The 7,457-nt window shown below is 44.2% G+C and overlaps 1 long non-coding RNA gene across 6 annotated transcripts in view; it reads right to left on the minus strand.

Moving 5' to 3' along the window:
• LOC125183257 (uncharacterized) overlaps positions 1-7,377 on the minus strand; it is a 121,149-nt gene extending 113,772 nt beyond the window's left edge. For all 6 annotated transcript variants that reach the window (XR_010825731.1, XR_010825728.1, XR_007164986.2 and 3 more), the window contains exons 1-2: positions 7,239-7,377; positions 6,966-7,064 (exon numbers count right to left, since the gene is read on the minus strand). This is a non-coding gene — a long non-coding RNA (uncharacterized lncRNA). The remainder of the gene's footprint in view (positions 1-6,965; positions 7,065-7,238) is intronic.
• Positions 7,378-7,457: the final 80 nt, after the last annotated feature.

Consider the following 7,457-nt stretch of genomic DNA (forward strand, 5'->3'; position numbering starts at 1 on the left):
CTGCTGCCTTCCCCTGGTGCAGAAAATGCCTGCAACTATCACAGAGCAGCAGCGAAACCGCAGCGATGTCAATGCCATCAGCTGCCTGCCTCCTTGGATTTCTGTAGTGCCACCCAATAAAATCTAGTTTCTCACTTTATTCTTAAAAAAATAGCCAGACTTGATTGAGAAAGAGTGGTGGTCACCGGCTCCATGTCCAGGCAGAGGCCAGTGACAAGTGGTGTCCCTCAGGGGTCTGTCCCGGGACCAGTGCTTTTCAGTATCTTCATCAATAACATCGATGATGGAATCAAGTGCACCTTCAGCAAGTTTGCAGATGACACCAAGCTGAATGGTGCAGCCAGTACAACAGAAAGAAGGGAAGCCATCCACAGGGACCTGGACAAGCTTGAGAAGTGGGCCCACGTGAACCTAACGAGGTTCAACAAGTACAAGGGGCTGCACCTGGGTTGGGGCAATCCAGGCATGAGCACAGACTGGGAGAAGAACTCATTGAGAGCAGCCCTGCAGAGAAGGACTTGGGGGTTCTGGTGGACAAAAAGATCAACGTGAGCCAGCAGTGCGTGCTTGCAGCCCAGAAGGGCAACTGCATCCTGGGCTGCATCAACAGAGGAGGGGAGGGAGGGGATTGTGCCCCTCTGCTCTGCCCTCGTGAGGCCCCACTGGGAGTGCTATGTCCAGGTCTGAAGCCCCCAGCACAAGAAGGATGTGGGGCTGTTAGAGCGGGTCCAGAGGAGGCCACAAGGATACTCAGAGGGCTGGAGCACCTCTCCTATGAAGACAGGCTAAGAGAGCTGGGGATGTTCAGCCTGGAGAAGAGAAGACCTCAAAGCAGCCCCTCAGTACTTAAAGGGGGCTTACGAAAAAGATGGAGAGGGACTCTTCACACAGACAGATGGTGAAAGGATAAGGGGGAATGGGTTTAAACTAAAGGAGGGAACATTTAGATTAGAGGGTAGGAAGAAATTCTTCACTCAGGTGGTGGTAGGCACTGGCCCAGGCTGCCCTGGAGGTGTTCAAGGCCAGGATGCCCTGGGCAACCTGATCTGGTGGGTGGCATCCCTGCCCTTGGCAGGGGGTTGGAACTGGATGACCATTCAGGTCCCTTCCAACACCAGCTGTTCTGTGATAAGAAAGGAATCTAGACACCTAGTAGCAGGGATAAAACACAAAGACTTCATCCATGGAACAAGCCCTGCTTTTGGACTGGCTCTACACTAGTTCTTTCCTGCAGCTGAAGGGAACTTCAATACTCTTTCACCAGGGAAAACTTTCTTTTTATTTTAACAAGGTTTCTTAGTAATCAAAAAGAACAAAATAAATCCAAACCAAAAGCCCAGAAGACAGCACGGTGCATATGTCCTTCTCTCATTTCTAGCTGCAGTTAAGTACCAAGTGAAAAGCAATATTATGGCCTTTTAAACAAGAATATTTTTAAAGACCAAAGATGCAATGAATCCCTGAACCTACAGCACTGTACGTGCTACTGATATTTTATGGAACACATGGTTCAAAAAAATGTCCATTTACATTGTACACATGCTTAATCATAGATTTAAGTACTTGGCAATGAACTGAAACTCTAAACATCTTTAGATTATTGCACATAAAAGAACTTAAAAGAAGATTACAAGCTACATGCTTATGTCTCAAGAGCAAAACATGGAATTATGCTCAAATGAACTTACCTCTTCCATTTCATAATCAAAATTCCTAACCCTTCGCCTACGTGGAGTGGAACCTAACTCCCTAAGCGTTTTTAACAACACACGGGCATGCGGCAGAAAGCCCACATAGGCTGTCTAGTTGTTGAGATCAAGAGCTCCATAGGCTTGCATATAGTAGCACAGCATATCCATCAACCATCTACGGGAAACATAACATGAGAACCCCAAAGGCACTTTTATATACAAACTGTTTTTCTGAAGCTCCAATTCCTGGCAGAGCTAGACTGGCTTAGCTCAGTTTTATTGTTTAAGAGTGCTGAGGTTAGCCTACACTACGCACTGCAGCACTGGCTGGAAGCCCCAGGGCTACAGGTACTCAAGGCAGAGCAGTCCCACTCAGATACCGGCTTTGTCCCTGCGAGGAAATACAAAGCCACCATAAAGAAATAAAAGTCTTCCATACAAAAAAAAAAAAAAAGTCAGTGAAGCTCAGATAGCATTGTCCACTCCTTTTCCCATTCCCCAACCCCACATCTCCAAGCATGGGTTTAGAACACCGTTTCCAATCCTACTGCTCCACAGGCTGTTTTGTTTTAAACCCCACACTGATGGTACTTGCCCAGCAGCTTTCTGTCAGCGCTTCCACTGGGGTGATGGTCCCTGAACCAGCCAAGCCTGCCCAAGCTGTCCCTAAGTATAAGCTGAAGGCCCCTACTGACATACCAGGACGCTAAGGGCAGTACCTGCCTGTCACCATTTAAGTTCCTCCCAGTTTCAACTCCTGCAACAAGGCAAAGGCTCCTCAAGTCAACACAGCTGCTCCACATAAAGGCCCCCACCACTGCCCCAACCCGTACCACCTGTGGTCCTTCAGGAGCCACACAGTGGCATCCACAAACAAAAACTGACAAAGCTTCCTTTTCTGACCTGAAGTCAAACACACTCCACAACATTTTCACTTGAGATTTTTCTCCAGCTGCAACTATCTGAAGAGCAAAGCAGCAGGTTAATCTAGCAAGTTCAAACCTGCCTTCAAACGCATTTTCCTTCACACTTCAGGCCTTACAGCTTTGGCTAACAACACTTCTACACCATCAATTTCCATCCTGTGGTTCACACTTCTCTGGGGGGCAGGGAAGGAGCTCATGAACTATTTGTGACAGATTCACAAAAGGAATCTAAGAAAACTGGGTTTGTGCATGTTGTATGGCAACTTGTATGTGGACCCATCTGAAATTTCACACAACTCCCTTGAAATATGGAGGGGAGGTTGCAAGTGCCTGAAACTACTGTCCACCACGGTATTTCCCATGTCATTAGAGAAGTCATGGGAATTAGATTTAAGTCTTGAGAAATCCAAGTTATCAGCTCTTCCTATCCATCCTCCAAAGTGACAGACAGGACTTACCACTGTTCTGTACCTTAGTTTCTCCACCTGTAGAACAAGGAAGAAATTATTGCATCTGTAGCTTCGGATCTAAGACCTACCTGGGAAGAAGCATTATTTAAAAGGTATGTGTTGCTCTGCCTCTTAAATTCACCTCCATAAACTTCTGCTCAGTACAGCAGGTAGTCACCTTGAATTCTTGAGTCTCCCATAATCAAGTTCTGGGATTCAGCACTGGATGCCACAGAGCTATAAACCATCTTGCTTGACTACACATAAATAACAGCTGTCACATTGCTTCCGTGTTTACACGGGGCAGGGGAGCAGAGGAGGGATGGGACACTATGATATTCTGCTAATTGCTCTGTAAATATTAACATAGCTGGTGACAGTTACACCATTCTGAGTCATCCATTTCCAAACAATTGGCCACCCAAATCCCAATAAACATTATCACATAAAATTAGAGCAGGAAGAGAATGCAAAAAGCATCAAAGCAGCAGGAAAAGCCATGCTACAATTATGATGGCATTAAGAGAAGTCTTACCTAGAAGAACTACTTAGTCACCCAGGAACAGAAAGAGATTTCATATAACCAGCACGTTAACAGAAGTATTTCCATTGCTCCCAGTCACTAGGTAGAACTGGGTAATGATATAAATCCTGCACATCTTCAAAGATGCTTTGGTCATTCACACCTTGAAGGATGCTGTTCTATTCAAGCAAGTTTACTATTTGTTATAAATCATATATATGGTTTTGCACACAGACCAATGTGCTAGTTACTGTCCAAACACTAATTTACAAACGTTACCCGCGTTCTTGCAAGTATACTATCACTTTAATAATTACATGTGTATTCAAGATCTCATATACAATTCTCCCATGTTACATGACCTGGCCTTCCCAATATCCTTGCTTTTAAGGCTCCATCTGCATTCCTATTGCTTCCTGGAGGACCCCCAAGGAAAAGATTTTGTGCATGCTTATTACTCTAAAAAATGCTTGACTTCATCAGAAGTAGTCTCAGTTCTGCTCTGTAGAAGCATGACCCAAAAGCAGTTTAAAAACAGTGGACACTTCCCATTAGGTACACTGGGCCTGTACAGTCATATAACTTTAATTACTTTATTCACTAATTCGCGCAACAAATGAATCTTGCTGCTCTCCATCCATTGTATTGTTTCTTCAATTTCTACCTTCCTGGACATTTCTGCTGGTTTTAAAACATAAACATATCTATTTTGACCTCATTCTACCCGACTAACATCCCAGGAGTCCAGGAAACTAGATAGGCTTTCGGCACCAATCAGCACTTTCTCTGTCCTTCGTCCAATGCCTCAGCTGATGCTTCCTACCGTGCAAGCAGTTCATTCACAGGCTTGCTCAAACACGCAGTTTCCACAAAGAAAGCTTTAGCTGAGCCTCTCAGGAGACAGGACACAGGTCACAAGTTTCTTCAGCTAGAAAGAACCCAACTCGCAGGTACCACACTGCAGACAACTGCCTGCGCAAGTTTGCTGGGCTTATTTCTGTAACGAGGCAAAGCCAGCAGGATTCCTTCAGACAGAAACATGTATCCTTAGCAGAACATAGAAGGATGGAGGAGTGAGAGGAAGAATGAGGAAAAACTTGAGAACAATGAGACTACAACTCTTAGCCTAAACATTTATGTTAGCTTTGGCACGCTGGGCTGCACAGCAAGACCTACAGTGGTACAGCATCCTATCCTTAGGAACACTGCAACACAGCTGTGCCACATCTCCCACAGCTGTGGACAGGGCTACAAAGGTGCTTGTGCTTTACTAACAAGTCTCTGAAGGGAAACAATTACCAAAAACTCTACTGTTTGAAAAACAGCAGTCCTCTTGTTATGGTATTCCCACAGAATGTTTGCACTTAAGTCTCATATTTGTTTTCATCCCGCATCAGAATGAGCGCTTAAAGTTTCCAACACTTCATTCAGTAGAGAAATTAGAAGTTGGCTTCTTTCAAATGCATGGTAGTAGTCAGAAGGCTTTCACCTGGCTGCAGCATTGCAAAAGCTACCACATTATGCAAAATCCACCCCAGCTTTAGGCAAAAGGCATTACTGTCTGGGCAGCACACTGTTAGTTCTGAACATCATTTTCCCCTATTAACACACAAGTGATGTAGCTGTTTTTTTTCCCAGGATAAGCATATTTGAAAACATAAGGCATTATTAGCTTCACTATCGGAAAACCACCATTCTGACCATGGTGTCCTCCTTACCTGAACCAGACCCTTGGAAAGTTTTATTAATTTAAGTTAGGAGATGACCTCCTCCTCAGACTGCCACCTTCCCAAGCATTCCGTATGTTTGCTTTACCAGCAAATACACTCAGTCTCCCAGACACATCTTTTTGCCATAAATGAGAATTGTTTTCATAAACAAATGCCTTAAGGAAAAAATTCTAATGGCACCTTGTGGGTAAAGTAGCTACTATAGACTAGTTAGAACCATATATAAATCTTCAATTTAAAAACTAAATAAATAAATTACTCAAGTGCACAATGTCGTCTTTTTGCCTCCAGACAAAAAGAAGAACGAAGAAGGCAAAATTACTACAAACTTACATTTTACTCATTTTGATCATTTGCATTTCATGGTAGATCAGCTAGTACTGCTCCCGTGAGGGTTTAGGAGTTCTCACTTCCTTTCATCTAACCACCAAATTCTTATCTAATTGTCCTGTACTGCCATCTCTCTGAACTAGTGATCCTCTGGGATGGCTTCAGGATTTTCTGACTGTAACTATCTAGCACAAGGGATTTGTTTATTTTGGGGGGTTTTGGTTTTTTTTAAATGTCTCTTTGAAGGATTAAAGTCAAATGTCTCATCGTACCAACACGAATTATATCTTTAAAATACTGCCAATGAGTTAAACTTGGGCAGCCAAATATTCAGTAAGCTTTCACCATGCGTTGGTGGGAAGCCAGAAACAGGGAATGGATATGTGTGTTAACAGCAAAACTAAGCTCACTACATCAACACAAGTTCTATAGAGCAATTAACACGATCAGCAACACCGCACTGCTAGTAACATTTATAGGACTGCCAACAGAAAACCTAAGCAGGATTAAAAAAATCATAGAAAATGAAAAATGCTTTTAAGTATCACATTGTTCTAACTTAATAACTGCAAGAAAGCTATACTGCTTCGCTGTTGAATTACAACACAAAAGTCATAAAACAAATATTACGGTAACCTACGTCTAGTGAGGTACTGCCCATACACAGATGATTTTGCAAAACATTTCTCACTTCCATGCTTTTGCTAGTAGAAGAGGTATTTTTCTTAGAGGTTTCTCTATTGCTCCCCATTCACTTGCTGTGTTGCACATACCGTTCCATTTATAGACACAAGAACATACTGCTTCATTAATGCAGAAAAATCCTTGATCAGGGAAAAGACTTTTAAAGAAAAAAAAAAAAAATCAATTCCAACCAGGAAAGCTTAATAAAGCACAGAAGACCTGTCAGATTGGCACAGAAATAAAGGTAAAGAGGGTCTTAAGAGGAATGTAAGAACATGCTGCAAAATACAGCACCAGTAACTCATGCTGTGTGGCAAAGAAACTGCTGCATTTGGAATTTATTTACCAATATATTTTTATTTATGTATTTAAAGTACCACGCTCCTGGCAAAGGTGAATTTTTCCATGGGTATTTTAAACATCCATTCTCATTTACCTCAGGTTGAAATCCTTCTTATGCAACAGATCCCAGGGAAGTCCCCTTGAAAAAGGGGGGGGTGGGGGGGGGGGGGGGGGGGGGGGGGGGGGGGAGGGGGCAAAAAGTCAGTCAGTGAAGAGGCTGGAAAATAAGAACCTGTAGGTGCCATCTCTGAGGTAAAGCTGGTCCCCAGGTCCCAGCCCTCACCACGTACCTCATCAGAGCCGGAGGACAGCTCCGAGGCTGACACGGGTCTGCAGCCACTGGCATTTCTGTCGCAGCTGCAAGCACACTGCATGGCCCAGAAAGTTTTCTGTCAGAAGAAACAAGAGAAAATATGATAGTATAATTTGTGGGGCTGAAAGCCCTCAGGCCGCAAGCACGTGATGCTACACAGCCTGGTCTCCCTCACGAGCCACTTGAGCAATGGCATCAAGCCTGACCCTCCCTGCAGGAGGGCCCTGTAACTTGCAGCACCCAGAATTACCGTGAGATAGTTTAACAATAAGTCACCACAAACTCATCTTCCTGGCTCCACATTAGCATATCTTCAGGGCAGGCACGAGCAACGAGTCTTTGGTGGTGGCACCGCCTTGGTTATGGGGCCGCAGACCCGGGATGGGGCAAAGGACAGGCGTGAGGAAGGAAAAGAAGATGGCGCCGCGGTGCTTCAGGGGCTGTGGAAGGGGTGAGGAAGGAAGACAAG

The sequence above is a fragment of the Anser cygnoides genome, chromosome 18 (genome assembly GCF_040182565.1).
Source record: "Anser cygnoides isolate HZ-2024a breed goose chromosome 18, Taihu_goose_T2T_genome, whole genome shotgun sequence".
Lineage (NCBI taxonomy): Eukaryota > Metazoa > Chordata > Aves > Anseriformes > Anatidae > Anser > Anser cygnoides.